Raw genomic sequence first — 22,692 nt, 5'->3', positions numbered from 1 at the left:
TAGTGGTATTTGAAGGTGCTCAAATGCGTCAGCCTTGTGTCGGTAGATTTACTGGCAAGTAAATGAGCTCCTGCAAGACTAAATTCTCTCACCTCAGCGTTTCCGAAACCGTAGGCCTAAAAGTAGTTAGTGGGATGTTAAAGTCAATAACATTATTATTATTATTATTATTATTATTATTATTATTATTATTATTATTATTATTATTATTATTATTATTATTTTCCTGCCGCTTTTTCCCACACCTGTGGGGTCGCGGGTGCGAACTGCATCGCACATGTGGATCTGGCCCTGTTTTATGGCCGGATGCCCTTCCTAACGCCAACCCTCTATGGAGGGATGTAAGCACTATTGCGTGTTTCTGTGGTGGTTGGTAGCGTAGTGTGTTGTCTGAATATGATGAGGAGAGTGTTGGGACGGACATATACACCCAGTCCCCGAGCCAGAAGAATTAATCAGAAGCGATTAAAATCCCCGACCCGGCCGGGAATCGAACCCGGGACCCTCTGAACCGAAGGCCAGTACGCTGACCATTCAGCCAACGAGTCGGACTATTATTATTATTATTATTATTATTATTATTATTATTATTATTATTATTATTATTATTATTATTATTATTATTATTATTATTATTACGCATAAACCGGCTTCGGTGGTGGGGTCATGTGAGGCGAATGGAGGAGGATAGGTTACCTAGGAGAATAATGGACTCTGTTGTGGAGGGTAAGAGAAGTAGAGGGAGACCAAGATGACGATGGTTAGACTCTGTTTCTAACGATTTAAAGATAAGAGGTATAGAACTAAATGAGGCCACAACACTAGTTGCAAATCGAGGATTGTGGCGACGTTTAGTAAATTCTCAGAGGCTTGCAGACTGAACGCTGAAAGGCATAACAGTCTATAATGATAATGTATGTATGTAATGTATTACTATTATTATTATTATTATTATTATTATTATTATTATTGTTGTTGTTGTTGTTGTTGTTGCTGTACCACGAGGGTAAACCCGCCCCGTTCATTCAAAAGAAGCACCTTGAAGAACGCCATCTTCAATGTAAACTTGCAACAACTTGTGTAAGAAGTTTGGACTTAGATGTCTCTACCAAAAGAACGTATGTTATGCCCACTAGTATGAAGAGGAACTATTAAAATTCTAAAGATTTGTTATTTTAAGGTTTCTTAAACTGTGTTGATTGGTCTTTGTTTTTTTTTGGGGGGGGGGGGGAATCACAGTTGTCAACACTTCGATCTCCTTCTGCCAACTTCAAAATTAACCAATAAGAAATTTTGTATGTGTATTTTTCAACTAATCATTCTTTTGTACATATTTAATTATCCAATAAAAATTGCGGGTGTGTCGGGCCTTAACCCAGATCTTTCTAGAACCTTCCTCTCGGGTATAAAAGCTGGAAATTTCTCAAGCTAACTTGTCTTCTTGATCGTCCAGTTTACCGAGTATATGCTAATAGTGGAGGCTGGGGCGTTCCGCCCTTCATCGAACAGTCCAGCGCAGTAAGATAATGGCAGCTATTTAATAACTTGGTTCTGAAAGCTAGCAAGAGGGGAAGGTTTCCTATCTTTAATAATGTAACTTTAAACGGCGCCTCAGAAGAATAAGAAAATAAGTTACCAGCACCACGTTATGAATGAAGAAGTCCTGTGCAGAACTGGTCTGTGTAACTTGAACAAATCGTTGCCGAAAGAAGATTGCGATTTGCGAGCCACCAACCTCAAACATGTGCATAAGCTAGCAGTCTGAATGGATAACTAACAGCGTCTCTCATTTGCAGTCACCCCAAGGATGATCAGCTCTGCTACCTTCATAGCAGAGCAGATCAAGCTATGTCTATACACATCAGTCAGAAATGAAGTGTCTCTGCATTGTTTGCTCAGCTAGCCAAGCTTGTAGCTTAACCACAGTAGTGACAGTACTGTTCATACCACCAATACAATCTTCTCTGCATAAATAACAAAACCAACTTTCTTTGCTCATTCTTAGTTTTAATATCATTCACTCCATCTTTGGCAACATCTTTCATGGAAGGCACAGGCCATTTCCCTTTCTGAACTAGCTTTACACTGAAACATTTAAGAGCAGTGGTAACATTCCTGTCTCTTTCCCACTCATCTTCATGTCCTTTTACTGCTTTATTCTTCTCCTTGCCTTGAAACAATTCTCTAGTGACCTCAACTGCTTGGTAATTAAGGGCATTTTTGTCATTTGTTTTGTATTTTGTTTCTTTGCTTCAGCGGTATAAAGAATGTCTTGAAATGATGTTTCTAATGTTCCATCTTCCTCACTATACCCAGTGTAAAGTCATTAGATTCATCATGAAGAGAGAAGTTATCACTTGTTGTGGAGCTCGAATCACATGAATCTTATTGTTTTGAAACTATTTTTCAAACTGAACTGGCTGCTGTGCGAGCAATTGGGATGCACAATGTGATTGTAAAGGGGTTTCTTCTGTCTCTTCTCTCCTGGTGAGTTTGGAACGAGCAATTGCACACTCTGGGATAGCATTAGTGTCGAATAGATAAATTCCAGTAGCGCTAAACCCACCTCGTACATTAATAGACGTAGCAGCCCTGGGCCAAAACTTACTAAATACTTTTCCAAACATTCGTTTATTTAATGTATGGCCTTCAACACCTTTGTGCTTTGACTTGTAAACAAAACTTTATCATCCTGGAATGCTTCATAAGGCCAAACACAGATTTATTGAGTGGCTGTGCCCATAAGTGGTTGGTAGGCAAGCAGAAGAGGCTAATGCCACAATATCTGGTACTTCTACAATGTCTGCACCTAAATGCGATGATGCACTACGAAAGATTAGTAGCACATTCTCTTTGTGTTTAAATTTTGTGAAATGATGAATCCATTTGATAAAAGTTGCTGTGGTCACTGATCCTTTCTCAGTCATCTCAACCTTGGTGCCAGGTGGAAGGTTATCTATCCATTTGGGATTTAATCTCTTTGATTTAAAAAAATCGTAGGTGCTAAGACTTCGCCCAGTCTGTTCCCATACGAGACAATAGACATGTTTTCACTATGTTCTGGCATAGATAGTTTGCTGTTTGTGAAGAGCAAGTCTACAGCCTTTCTTCTTCATATAAAAGATCATCTGTTGCTTGTTGAGAAAGCCTAAGCAGCTCATTAACCCCTTATCAAAATAGTCCCTGACAATAATTTTGTTGAGCTTTGCAGCCCTACCAGGGTTCATTCATTGAGCCTTTATTCAAGATACTTCTCGAAACCAAAACCAAACCTCATGGCACAATTGTAATGATGTAGGCTGAGTGGACCTTGAACCAGCCCTCAGATCCAGATAAAAATCCCTGACTTGGCCAGGAAGCAAACCGAGGGCCTCCGGGTAAGAGGCAGGCATGCTCCCACTACACTGCAGGGCTGGCCAGATATTTATGAAAGACACTGCAAAATAGTTTCAACCATATTTGTCCAGGAAGCCTACTTAATTTGTTAATAGGGTTTTCAATATTATTCTGTTCACAAGACATGTAAACTGAGCGACAAATTACTGTGCTCTTTATTGGCATGCCTATCTCTGCTAGTCTGAATATACTTTTGCAAAGATCCTGTTCTTATATACCCTCTTCTCTACATCCTAACTACAACCCCTAAATACCCTCATAACCATATGAAGAGATTTGTAACCTTTATTTACAATCCTGTTCTGCGAAAGTTTGGAAAGGCCACTGGGAATCTTCAACAGACTTGTCTCTTCACAATGTATTTTCTGGTGCGCAAATTATTAGTGGATTCCATCTACTGCACAGGCAGTGGGTCACTCTTAACAGAGTGGAGACAGGCCACTCTACAAGTCGAATTGCATAACGTCACCGGAATGCGATTGTGGTGCCCCACAGCAAACCATCGCTCACATCATTGGCAGTGGTAAGCTACATGCTTACTCAGGTAGCAGGGCTGACTTCTTTATACCATCAGAGACAGTATCAGAGTGGTTGAAAGAGCTGGACATCCTTATATGAAATATTGTTTTCTTGTTATTGTAATATATTCAATTGTATATATGTAGAATATATTGTACATGTAGAATATGTTTTGAGTAGTTTTATCTCTGCTACCATATAAATACACCTGTGAAAACAGTAGGTGAATGAGAAAGCCAAAATTATTATATTAGTTCAATTGTGGACTATATTACTTTCCTCTACACAAATCTACTTACACTAGAATGAATTCAAATATATTACCATTTCCTGTCTATAAAGTACTACAAGTGTTTATTCCCCCCCTCCCCTGCCATTTCGTGAATGAGATGGATTTTGCAGAAAATTGCTTCTAGTATTTTGGTAACACCTAGTTTATTATAAGAGAGAAATAAATAGATTAAAAAGGATGTGCAGGTTAGAAAGGAACAGAGTTAGGAATTTAGCAAAAAGGTCAGCTAAGAAGAACATGATGACAAATGTAATTGGCAGTCATATGAATTTTAGGGGAAAATGGAAGGCTATGTGTACTTTTAGGCAGCAGCAGGTTCCAGGAAGGATATTCCAGGGATCATTAATGAACAAGGGGAGTTCATATGGTGGGAATTTAGACTTACAGAAGGCAGAATTATTCAGTCAGCAGTATGTAAAGATAGTTGGATATAAGGAAAGTATCCAGGTAGAGGAGGTTACAAATATTGGCACTGTACTGAAATTTACCTATGATAATAAAGTTGTTTACAAAAAGGTAGAGGAGTTGAAAGCTAGAAAAGCAGCTGGGATTGATAAGATTTCTGGGGATGTACCAAAAGCAATGGGTTGAGATATAATGTCATATCTAAAATGTGATTACTGTTTCCAAGAGCTATACTAAATGAATTGAGAGTAGCTATAGTAGCCCCAGTGTACAAAGGAAAGGATGATAAACATAAAGGAGATAATTACAGGACAGTGAGCTTGGTATGTATTGCTTGTAAGCTCTGGGATCCATCACTTGAAGACCCAACAGCAAACAAGCAGAGGAGAAACCTCTCACTTTGGTTCCCAACAGTTGTGGAGGCAGATAAGGTCATGTCAGACGGACTGGCTGTGAAAGCGCTACTCATTCATAACTGGAGTCTGCGGCAGTCAGTTGCAATCTTGGTGCCTAACCCTGCACGTCTCATCCCACATGTGCCGCAGGATATGGCTTCAAGACCATAGTGTGAGGGTCACTTCCTGGCAAGTCGGGATCCTCCTTAAACAAATCCATGCCAGTGGCACTTTTCCTGCTATTCTTCACTTTGATCAAGTCCAACAGCGATGGGGCAAGGATGCTGGAGGCAAGTTTAGAGTAAAATGGGAGCCACTAGTCCGGACCTGCACGTTGGTGGCAGATGTATGATGGTCGTCTTCATGAGACCCGGTCGCTACTCAAGAATTGGGCCCTGCATCTGTGTCCTGGAAAACCTATTTAGGATCACTGCTGCCCACCCCAAATGGGGAAGTCCCTAGAAAACTTGGGCTAAACATCGGAAGTCACCCTTTCGCCTGGCTGGGCAGCCACGCCCAGCGGGTAAACCCACACGCGGTCGAAATATGGCAGATGAATGTAAAATTATAATTGGATCCTGGAATGTCAGAACATTGCTTGATAACGACAACAGTGACAGACTGGAGAGAAGAACAGTTCTTATCACCCATGAGCTTGCTAGACTAAAGACAGATGTAGCTGCACTGAGCGAAACTAGACTATCAGATGAAGGGAAGATTGTTGAGTCTGGATCGGGTTATACCATCTTTCAGAAAGGGAAGGAAGATGGAGAGAGCCATATTCATGGGAATGGATTCACAGTTAAGACAAAAGTGATAAATGATCATCAGCTCACACCCATTGCATTCAGTGAAAGGCTCATGTTACTCCGTTTACCACTCTCCGGAGATAGGTTCATCACATTCATCTCTGCATATGCCACCACCGTGAAAGCCGATGAAGAAACTAAGAACCATTTCTACCACCAGCTGAACTCTATCATCACCAAGATAGCACCATCAGACAAACAGCTACTGCTTGGAGACTTCAATGCCAGAATGGGAAGGGATAATTGGTTGTGGGGAAGTGCAATGGGCAAACATGGTATTGGTATTTGCAATGCCAATGGTCTGCTACATCTCAGCCTGTGTGCAGAACACAGGCTGTTCATCACTAACACTCAGTTTTGCCTACCTGACCGTTTCAAGAACACACGGATACACCCACGATCCAAACATCCTTGACTACGTCATCACCCGACAGTGTGACAAGAAAGATGTTCTCATCATTAACACCATGAGGAGTAGTGATGATTGTTGGACATATCACGAACTTCTGATCTGTCGACTCAGAATATCCTTCCATCAGAAACCAACTATACATCACCCAAGCAAGCCCTGACTTAAGTTTGTCACTTTCAAACTCTCAAATAAATCTGCATCGTCAGACTTCCAAAATGCGATCATGAACCGATTGGCCAGCAATCCAGTATGCACAAATGCCGTGGAGCAAGAATGGTCAACACTCCAAAGGGCTATCATTGAGTCAGCTGAGGAAATCATCGGCTACAAGAAAAGAAACAGGCAAGACTGGTTTGAGGACAACAATGAAGAAATTCTGAGCCTTGCCAGTGCCAAACAGGAAGCCCACCTATCCCTTCTTCAAGATCCATCATCCAGTGTGAAGAAAGCTGTGTTTCAAGATCTTAAATATCAGACTCAAATAAGAGAAATGAAATACAACTAGTGGCAGGAGAAGACTCTAGAACTCCAAAGACTATCTGATATTAGAGACCTGTGGAACTTCTAAGCAGGAATAAGAGATATATGGGCCATCTCACTCTTCAATTGGAACTCTGAAAACAGTTCATGCTGCTAACACCCTTACCAATAGTAGAGACATCCTGGAGCGCCGGAAGGAATGTTTCTCCCCTCTTTTAAACCGAAGCTCCGCTGCTGCCGATGTGCCGATGACTTTCTATGGGATGTGCCACAACTACCCCCTCAACCCTGGATGGCGATGCCACCCACTTACCAGGAATTTCGTGCCGCACTTGATAGGTTGAAACCTAGGAAATCACCTGAACCAGACAACAACATCCCTCTGGAACTAATTCAAGGTGGAGGCTTACTCCTGAAGACAAGGCTTGTTACTCTCATCCTCTCAATTTGGGAAAGCCAAAAAGTACCGGACGATCTCAAAAATGCCAATATCATCACTATTTTTAAGAAAGGTGACCGCAGTATATGTGACAACTATCATGGCATTTCTCTGTTATCCATTGTAGGTAAACTTCTCACAAGGATCCTGCTTAGCCGCCTGCAAGTCATCTCCTAGAGGACTCTACCAGAGTCTCACTGTGGTTTCTGAGCCTCCAGAGGTACTGTTGGCATGATCTTTTGAGAAAGGCAATTGCAAGAGAAATGTAGAGAACAACAGAAGCCTCTCTATTTTGTGTTTTATGACCAGGAAAAGGCCTTCGATAGTATTCCAGGACTCGCTATGAGGGCAGTTCTGAGATGCTTTGGCTATCCTGAGCATTTTGTGGGGCTGGTGCAAGCACTTCATGATGGTATGACTGGACAGATTCTCCATCAAAACAACTTCTCCGAACCATTCCCAATCACACATGGATTGAAGCAGAGTTGCGTACTTGCTCCAACTCTTCTTGTCTTTTATCTGGCGGCTGTGCTTTATGAAACAACAGACAACCCCGGCGTAGAGATTAAATACCGCTTTGATGGTGGCCTCTTCAACTTGGCCATACTTCACTCGTGAAGACATACCAGATTTACTAGAGTAACTGAAATGCAACATGATGATGATACCGCATCACCAGCTCTTACACCTGAGGAACTGCAACAGTCAGTCAACAGTTTGAAGGATTCGTATGACCTTTTTGGCCTCACCATCAATGCCAAAAAACCCAAGGTACTTGCTCAGCCTGCACCAGGGACTAACATTCCAGAATTTAATATTACCATCTCAAACACCAAACTAGAACAAGTAGACCACTTCACTTACCTTGGGAGTATCTTGTCAAAGAGCTGTACTTAAGAACCAGATGTGGAAAACAGGCTTTATGCTGCCCGTGAAGCCTTTGGCTGACTATCACACACACAGAGTCTTCAGGAATAAAAACCTTAAAATTCGCACAAAACTAATGGTGTAGCAGGCTGTAGTCATCTCTACACTTCTCTATGGCTGTGAAACATGGACTTTATACCGCTGTGACATCAAAATGCTGGAGCGCTTTCACCAGCATTAACTATGCTCCATCATGAATATCAAATGGGAAAACTACGTCTCTAATGTTGAAGTTCTCGAGAAAGCATGTGCTAAGAGTGTAGAAGCATTGGTCGTTGGCCATCGCCTCAGATGGGCAGGACATGTGCGCCATGTGAATGACACCAGACTACCGCGCCAGATCCTCTATGGTGAACTTAGCTCCAGTTTAAGACCATGGGGTTCCTCCCTGAGACATTTTGAAGACCAACTGCGACAAACCTTAAAGATGGCAGACATAAACCCACAAACCTGGGAAACACTTGCCAAGAATCATTTAGTTTGGTGGCAAAATGTCTGTGCCTCAATTCAACACTTCAAACAAGAACGCCACAGATATGAAGATATTACGTGACAGGACCACAAACTTTGCCAAACCCAGCCAAGATCTTCCTCATCCTTCAGCTGCGCAATGTGTGGACATATGTTCTATGCAAGAATTGGCCTGAACAATCACCAGAAGTTTAAACACAGCTGTGAATTGAAGTGAGCTATTAGCCAGGAAATCTGTAAACGAGTAACTGTCAATGACGAAGCTCTGGGAAAGTATTATTTCTGATTATATTAGACACATCGGCAAAATTACTAATTGATTCGATAGAAGGCAGTTTGGGTTTAAGAAAGTTTATTCAGGTCAAATGGACTGATAAACTGTACATGGTAAATGAATGATCTAAATGACAAGTGGTGGTGGTGGTAGTGATTATTGTTTTAAGAGGAAGTACAACTAGGCAACCATCCTCTAAATAACACTAATCCGACAGAAAAAATGGAAGGGGTCCGACACTTTGAAAAATGAAGGTATCGGCCAAAGGAAGACAAGGGCCACGAAGGGCGTGAAAATGAAAGACTCCCTAGGCCTCCATACGTAATACCGTTGGGGTCTGAAAAGAACAAGAGTTGACCAAGGGAGGGCAGATAGGATAGATGAAAGTGAGGAGCCTGGCACAAGTAAGTGGAAGCAATGCCAGGACTCAGCTGATGGCCCCGTGGTCGCCAACCCACGCTCCAAAGTTCAGAGCCCCTGAGGCCCCTTTTAGTCGCCTCTTATGAGAGGCAGGGGATACCGTGGGTGTTATTCTACTGCCCCCATCCACAGGGGGAACTAAATGACAAGCCAGCCTGATGACTTTCTATTTCCTCCAACTGTTAACTTAGCCAGCCATGGCCTGGGACACCAATATGAGGGAGGGGGAACCAAAATAATGAAAAGTAACATTTGTGAGTAGGTGTAGAGTAAGAGCTCTGTACTTAGTGGCCATCCTGTATATTCATTGAAAAATTGTCTGGCTCCATGGCTAAATGGTTAGTGTGCTGGCCTTTGGTCACAGGGCTGTCAGGATGCTGATGGAAAAACATTGGGAAAAAGAGAAGCCTTTATATCTACTGTTCCTTGACTTCGAAAAGGCCTATGACAGCATCCAAGGGAGCTTATTTGGGAGTGCCTGAGAAAGCTCAAAGTTCAAGACAGTCTAATTTCAAAAGTTAAGGTGCTTTACGAGAAAACCAGAAGCTATGTACAAGTCGGTTCTGGACTGTCAGACTGGTTTGAGACAAAAAGGGGAGTACAATAAGGTAGTGCTTTGTCGCCCCTATTATTTATCATTGTAATGGATACCATATTAAAGGCGCTAAAAGAAAAGGGGCAGCATTTGCATTTGCAGATGATGTAGTAATTTGGGGTAACTCAGAGAAAGATGTAGAAGAGAGAATGCAGGGGTGGAGTTAGGAGTTTGAGAGATATGGATTAAACATTAACAAGGTTAAAACGGTGGTGTTGAAGGTACAGAAGAGTGACAATCAGCCAGAAATCATGCTAAATGGCTCTAAGCTGGACAGTGTCACAGAATTTAAGTACTTGGGTAGTATAATGTCCAAGGATAACTTAGCTAAATATGAAGTAAACAGTCGAATCAGCAAAGCAATACATTTTTACCTCCAAGAGGGCTATTATGGGATAAACAAGTACCACTCAAAACCAAGATGACACTGTATAAATCATACTACACCCCTATCCTCACATACAGCCTGGAAACCGCTACATTAACAAGAAAGGACAACTCGAAACTTCAAGCAGCAGAAATGAAGTTCCTACGCACAATGATCCAGAAGACCAGGAGGGATAAAATCAGGAATGAAAAAGTCAGAGAAGACGTAGGACTAGAAAACTCCTTACTCCAGAAGATACAAAAGGCAAGACTGAAGTGTTTTGGTCATGTGAAAAGAATGAGTGTCAGCAGGTCTGCAAGGAAGGAGTATGAAAGAGAAATCAGAGGAAAGAGACCAGTGGGCAGACCTAGAGAAAAATGGACAGACTTAGTGAAGAAGGATGTAGAGAAGAGAGGTCAGGATTGGGAGCGGATTGTGAACGAAGAATGGTTCATGAACAGAACAAAATGAAAGGGGCTCGTATACCACACCTGGGAAACTGGAGTTGGTCAACGATGATGATGATGATTGGTTAATTTTGCTGGCAGGGGGAATGGGTGTACGTGTCGTCTTCATCATCATTTCATCTTCATCACAACGCGCAGGTCGCCTACGAGTGTCAAATCTGCAGCTGCAGCTGGCAAGCCGAACATGTCCTCGGACATTGCCGACACTAAAAGTCATACGCCATTCCATTTTCAATGAAAAATTTATGTTTCTATAGTAAAAAATTGTTTCAAACTGTTAAGTTTATTTCACAGTAAAAAAATTGTACACCATAAATAAGTTACTCTATCATGTACTCTCGTCGCACCCTATGCATTTGTTGATTATGTATGATATTGACTGTGAATAAAAATTTTAAAATATAAAAACTTATTCTACTGTATCTCAGTGGATAGTGGAGAAACTGAAACTAAAAAAATATATCTGCACTCTAGAATGAGCCAGGACAATGGAGAAAGATATTTGCATTATTTATTTAATGAAAAGTAGCTGAGTATTTAACTTGTAATATTATCCTAGATCATGGATCACCTTCGATGGAAATTTTGGATGAGTAAGTCTCTTAATATATTATTAAGGATGATGAAATTTACATTTTTTAAGAGATCCAAAACATTGAAAAACTGCCAATATTATAAAATGATGTGTGTAAGAAATCCTTTTGGACCAGGCCTGTTCATGATCTTCATAGATACCATATTTACTCCTGTATAGGCCACTCACATATACAGTATAAGCCGCATCTGAATTTTGAGACAACTTTTTTGGGGAAATTTTTCCTAAATTCCGTTGTATACTCAAAGTACACAGCTTCGTTCTGTGAAATGTAGTAATGTTGTACATTCTTCTAGTTCAATGATTGCCTAATGTTATCAGGTACAGCCTTAGCTGAGGGGGTGAGGGTGGTGAAAGTACAGTATCTAGCCAGCATTCATTGTTTGCACAGCAGTTGACCACTGTAAACTGAGGAATATGGGTCGTGTCAGAGCAAGTTACACTTCGAAATTTAAATTGCAAGTGATGTGTTACGCCGAAGAACATGGTAATACAGAAGTGGGAAGTTTGATGTTGATGAAAAGAGCATGCAGCCGTGGATTTTAATTAAAGATGCACTTTAAAAAGTCACAGACTTGGCAGGCATTTTGCAGGAAAACTGGAAAATGATCTTGTGGGGTATTATCTGCGCACTTTTTAGTGATAGATTTTTGTACTCGTTGGAGAAGTAAGAAGGGTTCCGTTAATACTGCCAACTGAATGGAAATGAAATTGAATTGAATTGAATCGATAATATGATCGATCGATATGAATTTTATAAACCTTTATTATTTTAAGCAAACAACTGTGTCACACACACAATATATAATACTATATAACATTTCCCATTGCGAAACGTGTTCCTAGCATGAATTCTATAGTTTGGCTTTGCTGTGTAAACAACAACAGTACGAGTACTTAAAGTGTACGCCAGATGTCGCACAGCGATGATAAGCGATTCTTAGTTTGTGTTTCAAAGGTTGCCAATACGAATCTCGAAGATAACCGAAGTCGACCACTTCAGCACTAGGGTGTAAATCTATTACTAAAAAGTGCGCAGATAATACATATGTAAAACACGAGCAGACAGATTTTCTATTTCAGTTGAAATGCTACAGTTTGAAGGATGAAATATTACTGAAAGAATGGAATTTCCTGAAAGTCAATTTAAAGCAAGTTGCAGATGGACAAGGCATTTTATGGCACGACATGAGTTGGTGATTCACAGAAGAACATCAATGGCTCAGCGGCTACCAGGAGAAACAGCTCACATTCTAGCGATATGTCTTGAATTTAAGGTGAGTACAGCATGGGAACAATACGAAATGCTGATGAAACTCCTCTATTTTTTGAAATTCCTGAGGAAACTATGGACAACAAAGCATGCAGAAAAGAACATTCAAGTTCAAACTACAGATGCAGAAAGACAGAATTGTACTGTAATGTTGTGCATTACTGCTGATAGGGACAAACTACTGCCTTTCGCAATTTTGAAGCAGAAAAAAATGCTAAAGGAAAAGCTGCCCCCAGGGATTCAAGTGAGAGTGCAGAAAAAGGGGTAGAGAATGAAGATGGACTGGTTAAGAACAGTATGGTTTCATCGTCCTGGTACTCTGTTAAGTCAGCCATCCATGTTGGTGATTGACAGCTTGAGTGGTCAGTTGACAGAGAAAGTGAAAAATATGGTGAGGAAACAGCAATCTGACGTGGTGTGATTCCTGTTGGAATGACAGGAATGTTGCAACCCCTAGATGTCTCCATCAACTGGTCTTTTAAGGTACATTTTCTGCAGTGTTTCTATCATGAATGGAGGTGCAATTCTAAGGAAATGACACTGAGAGGACGATGCAAGAAGACTTCATTTCTCGAATGTGTGAATGGATCTTGGATGTGTGGAAATTAATCCCAGCAGAGATGGTAGCCAAGCTTCAAAACCACGTCACTTTCCAATCCAATGGACAGGATGGAAGACAATGCAGTGTGGGGCCCATCATCTGACAGTGACAGTGATAAAGTGTCAAGTGATGATGAATAGATACCTCAAACTATTTTTAGTAATAAAAGTACAACCTGTACGCGCGTAAATACAGCGTTAATGATGATGGCCAACACTACTGTGATGTTCTATGGCCTGGTGGTCTGTTGCTAGCACTATATGCATCATATGGTGAGGCCTTTAGTGGAAGAACTAGTGACTCTGTGTCCTTATGATAAAACCTCCTCCCAAAGTTTGTTATTAATGAAACTGAAACTTCACCTGCATACTCCCAGCACAGTGGATAGCAAGATAGCTTGCTGTATGAAATGTCACAGTGTTATTCACAGGCAAGGTTGATATACATTACCGGTATATAAAGTAAAATGTGCTCAAAGCAGAACTTGAATGAAGCGGAAACTTGTCCACTATGGAATATTTTTTCAGTCCTGGTAAGGCTTACAGAGATATAATGTTCTTACTTTTGTATAATGCGGAATCTCCTCAACGTAAAAACGGAAATTAAAAATCTAAAATCTACTTGCACAATGCTAAAAATATTAGGAACTGATGTAGTCTTACGTATTTCTGGTGCTAGCATGATCAATGTCATTGTTTGGACAAACTGACGCATGTGTTTGGAGAGTGAGAATACGGATGGTGGAACGAATTAAGTGCTTGAAAACGCATTGGCAATGTCCAGCTTGTGTCAAAAGGGCCAATGACCTAGCTGTTATGCCCATTTAAACAACAAGCATCATCATCAGCAGCAGCAACTTGTGTCAAGCAGAAAAATTCCTTGCAAGGTAGAGGAAGTGATGACACACCACATTTTTGAATCAGCTACAGCCCTTTTAGCAATGAGAAAGGAAAAGGAAAAAATGAGGAGGAAAATGAAGAAGAAGGAGATGACTAAGAAGATGAAGATCAAAACAAGGTACGAACCCAAGAACAGGCCCACAGTGCTTTTGTGACATAAATCAATTTGCTGTTACATCTAACTATTCCACTCTTCTTGAACTAGTGTACTCAGTTCAGGAATGCAGAAAGAAGAGGAAACAAGTTTCTTTGTTTGATCTGTAGAAGAAAGCTTAGTGTTGTGAAGTACTGTATAGAGTTTTATGATGGAAATAAGTTTAAGGATCCTATATCCAGTGTTCTGAAATATTATAATATAGTGTAGTGATAGTACAAAAAATATACATGTACTGTGTATCATTCTGTATGTAATAGTAGTAATAATAATAATAATAATAATAATAATAATAATAATAATAATAATAATAATAATAATAATAATAATAATAATAATAATAACAACAACAATAATAATAATAAACAAATAAATGTACTACAGTACTACGTATGTCAATCTGGGTAATACCACTATAGTTGGTCCGTTATTGGATATTATAAATTTTCTAGTTGGAAAATTATAAATTTACTCAGGCAAATATTGTTCCACTTCTCAAATCAGGCAACAAATTTAATGTTTCATCTTACCGACCAATTTCTATTCTCCCCACACTATCCTTTATCTTTGAAAATATTATACACCAGCGTCTCCTCGCATTCACCTTGCCCTATATCTCAACCAAGCAGCATGGTCTTCTACCAGGTGGCTCTTGTCTAACAAACATGGTTACTCTGCATAACTTTGCATCACATGCCATTGCAGCTAAATCACAGCTGGATATCTGCTACGTAGACATTTTAAAAGCTTTTTATTCTGTAGACCATACTCTGTTGCTCCATAAATTCTCCAAACGATTTAATATACATGGCAGTCTTCTGACCCTTCTTGCTGGCTTCCTACATAACCATTGGCAGAGAGTGGTAATAGCAGGCACTTCATCCTCATGGTGACCAGTCACCTCCGGTGTCCCACAAGGCAGTACTCTTGGCCCCTTGCTGTTTTCCTTGTTTATGGACAATCTGCCATCCGAACTCAATGAAACAGCGAATACCCTACTTTTTGCTGATGACTACAAGATATTTAGGGAGATCAGGAATCCAGCAGATGCAGCTCTGCTACAGTCCTCACTTAATGCCCTCTCGAACTGGTGCCATACTTGGAAACTTATCCCCAATCCAAGAAAATGCAGCCACATGACCATAACACTACGTAAATCTCCTCTACCGACAACATATTACTTACTCGTCAAGCCCATCGTTGTAGTTACGCAACAGCGTGACCTAGGTGTAATATTTGATACAAAATTACAGTTTAAGACCGACACAGAAACATATACAACCAAGGCTATGAAATTACTAGGCATTCTCTACCGCTTCACAGAAATTTCTGACTGCATTGCTCTTCGTCACTTCTTCCTCACGATCAATCAACCTCTCTTAAACTACTGCTCTCCAATTTGGACAACAGCCTCCCCCTCCAATATTAACCATTTAGACAGAGCAGTGTCCTTCTTTGCTGCAATTGTTAGGAACAGAAACCCCAAGCTCAGAAATCTGTCTACACAGCAATAAATGTGTCACCGCTGCACATCAGGCAACAGGTAGCTGACCTGAGTTTCCTCCACAGGATTTTAAATGGGCATTACCACTCGGAACATCTTGTTTCACCCTTCTCTCTCTGTGTTCCTTCCCACTCCACCAGAACCAAAGACCTTCTCCACATTCCCCCCACTCAGCACTTAATACTTCAACGATCTTTCCTAATCTGCCTCCCAACACTCTTTAACAATATTAATAGGAGACAAGAGCTTGACATAGCATAAAATAAAAGGATATTCGAGAGGGGTGTAAATAGTCTCTTAAAGATAAGTTGATGTGAAGGGATTATACCGCCATCTTGACCCACGATGACTAGGCTATAAACATGGACATTCTCATGGTTTCCGATTTGGACAGTTGTTATTAGTAGGCTGTGTACGTGATATTGTTATATTTTGTTATGTTTGTTATATTTTTTTGTGAAAGTTTACATTTGTTAATTAGTCTGTTGACAGTGCAAGTGAAATTTGCTCAGTGTAGCTGTATCTTGTGCTTCGCAAATAAATAAAAAATATAAAAAGTAAAAATTCAGAACAAATATTTCAGGTTCCCTATGGGAATCAACATCTTTATCAATCTGGATGGCCGAGCATCATGGATAGGCAGGTACAGGTAAGCTGTAAATAATATTTAAAATTACTGTTTACTGTTTTAAGGGCAAAACCCAATGTTTTGCATAATGTGGAAACTTGTCTAATATGGAAATTAGTTTTTGGTTCCTTGCAATTCCACTTTGAGCAAATTTTACTGTACTCTGTGACAAAAGTCTCCAGACAATCCTTGCTGTTCGTTCCAAAGGCCAGTCATGTAACTATTAGTGTGTAGTACCTCCTTTTTCTACTATAACAGCATTTAATCTTCACAGAAGGCTCTCGACTAAGTTCTGATACACTGAAGGTGGAATTTGTATCCATTCTTTCTACACCATGGTGAACAGAGTTGTTGTCAGGTTGTTGGACAAATTGATCTGACACGCACCTGACGCTCTAGTTCATCCCAAACATTTCTGATGGGGTTCAGGTTCGGTATGTGTACAGGCCAGTCCAGCACATCTACCTGATTTTCTTCGAACCATGATGTAATGGTCCTTGCCTTGTGGACAGGAGCATTTTCATGATGACACAGAAAAGGTAAGATTCCAATCTGCTGCTACAGTGTGAGAAGCATGCTGCAATCTAAAATATTTTCATAAATACGTGCATTCATTGTGCTGTTGATTAGAACTAATGGTTTGAGCCCAAACTAGGAAAAATGGCCCCTGATCATCATACCATCTCCACAGACTTTGACTGTTGCCACAACATCGACAATTAACACTGCTCCAACCCTACTCACACCAACTGTTCCACACACTGACTCCATGTCAGTATACACAGAGTACTCAGTACTCCATGGCAGTACTCCACTCAGTACTATAACAACATTTCAACACGACAATACTCTGACACTGACTCTGATGGGACACCCACTACACCAACAACTCCAGCGACAGCCAGGATGGCTACACTGACTGTCTGTTCGCTGTGAACTTGTTTTATATCCCCGGTGTTGAAGTTCCTGAATTTTAAGTATGCAGCAGAATAAGAACATTCTGGTTTCGCTGTGCAGAAGATCTCCAAGAAATAAAATGAAAAGAACAATAGAGGAAGATGACAACACTTTGCGCTCCTACTGTTGGGAGTTTTCAGCTGACTCACTAGTTCCTTCCAGGAAATATCAAAAGGGGGTACAGATAGAGGGCTGGCATGTAACACTACAATATTGTGCCTAGGGATGCAGGAATGTTAGATCCACAAATCTACCACTGTATCTGAGACAACAGCTGTGTTTCATTTTGGATCCAGGTGTAAAACCCCACACAAGGAAGTTAAAAAATGTGTTTTCACAATCAAAACTCCCATAACTACATTGATTTAAACTGATTGAAACTTGATTCCTTTCATCATTGCAATAAATATTCATAAGACTGAGTACACATTCTATTCTTGCATTGTTGCCATAATAATAATTTTGTGTGGCTATTTCTAGCCGAGTGCAGCCCTTGTAAGGCAGACCCTCCGATGAGGGTGGGCGGCATCTGCCATGTGTAGGACACTGCGTGTTATTGTGGTGGAGGATAGTGTTATGTGTGGTGTGCGAGTTGCAGGGATGTTCGGGACAGTACAAACACCCAGCCCCCGGGCCATTGGAATTAACCAACAAAGGTTAAAATCCCCGACCCTGCCGGGAATCGAACCCGGGACCCTCTGAACCGAAGGCCAGTACGCTGACCATTCAGCCAACGAGTCGGACATTGTTGCCATGATATGACAATATAAACTCAACAAAAATTGAAAGGCCGTCCAAATGACAGCAACACCTTGTTGTCTCACAGTTCCATTGACTTACAAACATATCCATCCATATATTCTTCTAGTAGATAAAAGTCATCAAAGTGACACCTCGTTCAGATATCTCTGGAAGTTTCCCTGCTGAAGTTGGTGTACTTTAAGGTTCAGCCATGAGCCCAACTCAATTTAACAGTGTCATTAACTACCTGACAGAGCAACTGATGCCAGAACTATCATGGACAGCATTGTGCGAGTTGGTGAAACCTGTGAAGAGGTCAAGGCAGTCTTAGAACTTTGGAGGGAAGTATTGGAGACAAATGAACTTAAAAATAGTCGTAAAAAGATGGAGTATACGTTCTATAACTTTGCAAAGCCAGAAGTTCAAGGTCCATCTAATACAGTCTATCTAGCAGGTGAACCACAGGTAATGATGGACAAATTCAAGTACCTGGGCCCTCTTATTGCCACTGATACCTTGATCGATGATAATGAGAAGCACAGCATCAATACTGGATGGACAAAATGGCGTTTGCCGGCAGGTGCCTATAAAGCTGAAAGGCAAGATACAGTATATAAGAATGTCATCAGACCTGCCCTCATTTACAGCTCTAAATGTTGGGCAAGGCAGAAAAAGCACCATCAGCAAATGCACATCACGGAGATGTGGAGGCTGTGCAGTTCAGTGGGTGTCACTCTGGCTGATATATTGTATGTTGAGCACATGTGAGAATCATTTAATACTGCCCCTCTCAGTGAGAACCTGGAAAAGAGTCAGTTACGCTGGTACAGGCACGTACAACATCGAGGTAAAGATCATCCCATACAGAGAGTGACTGCCATCGAGGAACAAAGGGGAGGACGAGGACATCCTAGAGCGTGGTAGTGAACGCCAAAATGGGTTTGAAGAGAAATGGCATTCCAGTGGCACACATTAAACTGAAGGGAATACGCTCTTAGGATCGGAAGAGCTGACTCTGAGTAGTACTCGAAAGTGTCTGTTATGGGTAATGGAAAAAAGAAGAAGATAAAAGTTACCAAACAGTTTCAGGAAAAAGAGACAAGGACAAACAAGAAAATATAAAAGGACAAGGGCAATCTCAACATCTTCATACACTACCATCTTCTAACAGAGGGGCTATCTTCTCATCAATCCCAGTACTTCTGCAAGCTCATCAGGGGCTGAATACAAATGGACATAGAAAAATGAAGATAATTATTGCAGAACGCCATCTAGGAGAGGCTTTGGCAAAGTCAGTCACAAGTTCAGATATTGTGCTGCACTATAACTGCAAGCGGTCCTAGCCTACAACATGCTCTGAAAAGAAATTGAGGCTATCTCGGTAGATGAACTAATGCGTATGAATAAAAATTTCCTTATATGAAGCCAGGAACGTGTAGATGCAGGTGGATTTTCAACATCGTCTGTGACAAAGTGAGATATTATTTTACTTTGATTATGCGTAACTATGTGTGCTTGTTATTTACATGCAATTCAATCAATCAGTCACTACTGAATTGCATTTAGGGCAGTCGCCCAGGTGGCAGATTCCCTATCTGTTGATTTTCCTAGCCTTATCTTAAATGATTGCAAAGAAATTGGAAATTTATTGAACATCTCTCTTGGTAAGTTATTCCAATCCCTAACTCTTCTTCCTATAAGTGAATATTTGCCCCAATTTGTCCTCTTGAATTGCCTTTTATATTAATTGATCTTTCCTACTTTTAAAGACACCACCCAAACTTATTCATCTACTGATGTCCTCCCATACCATCCCTCCAATGACAGCTCGGAACATACCACTTACAAGTAATAAATCTCATTGTAGACCATATTAGACATCAGATTATGAACATTAAAATAAGAATAATAGTGAACACCACGTTTCCAATACTTAACTTTCCTTATATTTAGGAAATAAACATTACAACAGGCATTGTAAGATGGGACATGTTTCGCTTAACTGTCGTAAGCATCATCAGCCGAACATAAATCTTAGCCTAAAGTTAGGTCAGGGCCTCGAACCTAGTGTCCTTAAAATATATAGTACCCTACAACGCCTGTTGTAATGTTTATTTCCTAAATATAAGGAAAACCGAGCTCGATAGTTGCAGTCGCTTAAGTGCAGCCAGTATCCAGCATTCGGGAGATAGTAGGTTCGACCCCACTGTCGGCAGCCCTGAAAATGGTTTTCCGTGGTTTCCCATTTTCACACCAGGCAAATGCTGGGGCTGTACCTTAATTAAGGCTACAGCTGCTTCCTTTCCACTCCTAGCCCTTTCCTGTCCCATCGTCACCGTAAGACCTATCTGTGTCGGTGCGACGTAAAACAATTAGCAAAAAAAAATATATATATATATAAGGAAAGTATTGGAAAGGTGGTGTTAACTATTATTCTTATTTTAATGTTCATAATACATACCACTTAGTCGAGCAGCTAATCTCCTTTCTTCCAAGTCTTCCCAGCCCAAACATTGCAACATTTTTGTAACACTGCTCTTTTGTCGGAAATCGCCCAGAACAAATCGAGCTGCTTTTCATTGGATTTTTTCCAGTTCCTGAATCAAGTAATCCTGGTAAGGTTCCCATACACTGAAACCATACTCTAGTTGGGGTCTCACCAGAGACAAACATACTCTCTCCTTTACATCCTTACTACAACCCCTAAACACTCTCATAACCATGTGCAGAGATCTTTACCCTTTATTTACAGTCATACTTATGTGTTTACCCCAATGAAGATCTTTCCTTATATTAATACCTAGGTATATACAATGATCCCCAAAAGGAACTTTCACCCCATCAATGCAGTAATTAAAACTCAGAGGACTTTTCCTATTTGTGAAACTCACAAACTGACTTTTATCCCCGTTTATCATCATATCATTGCCTACTGTCCATCTCACAACATTATCAAGGTCTTTGCAGTTGCTCACAATCTTGTAACTTATTTATTACTCTGTACAGAATAACATCATCTGCAAAAAGCCTTATCTCTGATTCCACTTCTTTACACATATCATTGATATATATAAGAAAACATAAAGGTCCAATAATACTGCCTTGAGGAATTCCCCTCTCAATTATTACAGGGACAAATAAAGCTTCACCTACTCTAATTCTCTGAGTTCTATTTTCCAGAAACAGAGCCACCCATTCAGTCACTCTTTTGTCAAGTCCAATTGCACTCATTTTTGCCAGTAGTCTCCCATGATCCACCCTATCAAATGCCTTAGCCAGGTCAATCGTGATACAGTCCAATTGACCTGAATCCACGATATCTGCTATATCTTGCTGGAATCCTACAAGTTGAGCTTCAGTGAAATAACCTTTCCTAAACCCAAACTGCCTTCTATCAAACCAGTTATTAATTTCGCAAACATGTCTTATATAATCAGAAAGAATGCTTTCCCACAGCTTACACACAATGCATATCAAACTGACAGGCCTGTAATTTTCAGCTTTATGTCTATCACCCTTTCCTTTATATACAGGGGCTACTATAGCAACTTTCCATTCATTTGGTAAAGTTCCTTCATGCAAACAATAATCAAACAAGTACTTCAGATATGGTACTATATCCCAACCCATTGTCTTTAGTATATCCACCAAAACCTTATCAATTCCAGCAGCTTTTCTAGTTTTCAACTTTTGTATCTTACTGTAAATGTCATTGCTGTCATAGGTAAATTTTAATACTTCTTTAGTATTAGTTACCTCCTCTATTGGGACATTATCCTCGTAACCAACAATCTTTACATACTGCTGGCTGAATACTTCTGCCTTTTGAAGATCCTTGCATACACACTCCCTTTGTTCATTAATGATTCCTGGAATGTCCTTCTTGGAACCTGTTTCTGCCTTAAAGTACCTATACATACTCTTCCATTTTTCACTAAAATTAGTATGGCCACCAATTATGCTTGCCATCACGTTATCCTTAGCTGACTTCTTTGCTAGATTCAATTTCCTAGGAAGTTCCTTCAATTTCTCATTTTTTCCACAGCTATTTCTAACTCTATTTCTTTCCAACCTGCACCTCCTTCTTAGTCTCTTTACTTCCCTGTTATAATAGAGTGGGTCTTTACCATTTACCATTTACCTTTAAAGGTAAGATTCATACAGGCGCTCTCCTGGCCCCAAGTTCAGTGAGTGGCCGTGTGTTGGTCTGACCTTCAGCTCACGCATCTACCCGCTGTTCTTGTGCCAGCTGGCCCTACTTTGAGCGAAATACCCTGTATTTAATAATTGTTCAACGTGATTTATGTGGAAAATAATCTTACAGTTGAAATCAGCAGTCTTTCCTGAACCTTGTATTATAATTTTGTTTTGCAACAACATCGGCTGTAACATCAGGAGCTTTGGGAGAACAAACTGCTTTGAGTTTCGAAATGATGTATTCAATTAGACTTTGTGGCTTTTCTTGAAATTCACAGTCTATGAAAAAAGGTGTGTTGGCCAACTTCTGCACGTATTACAGTACTGAACATTCATAATTTTGTTTGGCTGGCTAAATCCTCCTTTAGCCCTTCCCGCTGATGATGTTTTGGAGGAGTTTCTTGTTTCTATTTTTGCACTTAACAATATTAGTTTTGTTCGTGCAGCAATACGAAACTATCAGAAACCATCAAGC

The sequence above is a fragment of the Anabrus simplex genome, chromosome 6 (genome assembly GCF_040414725.1).
Source record: "Anabrus simplex isolate iqAnaSimp1 chromosome 6, ASM4041472v1, whole genome shotgun sequence".
NCBI classification, from domain to species: Eukaryota; Metazoa; Arthropoda; class Insecta; order Orthoptera; family Tettigoniidae; genus Anabrus; species Anabrus simplex.
Note: the sequence above shows the minus strand (reverse complement) of the source record.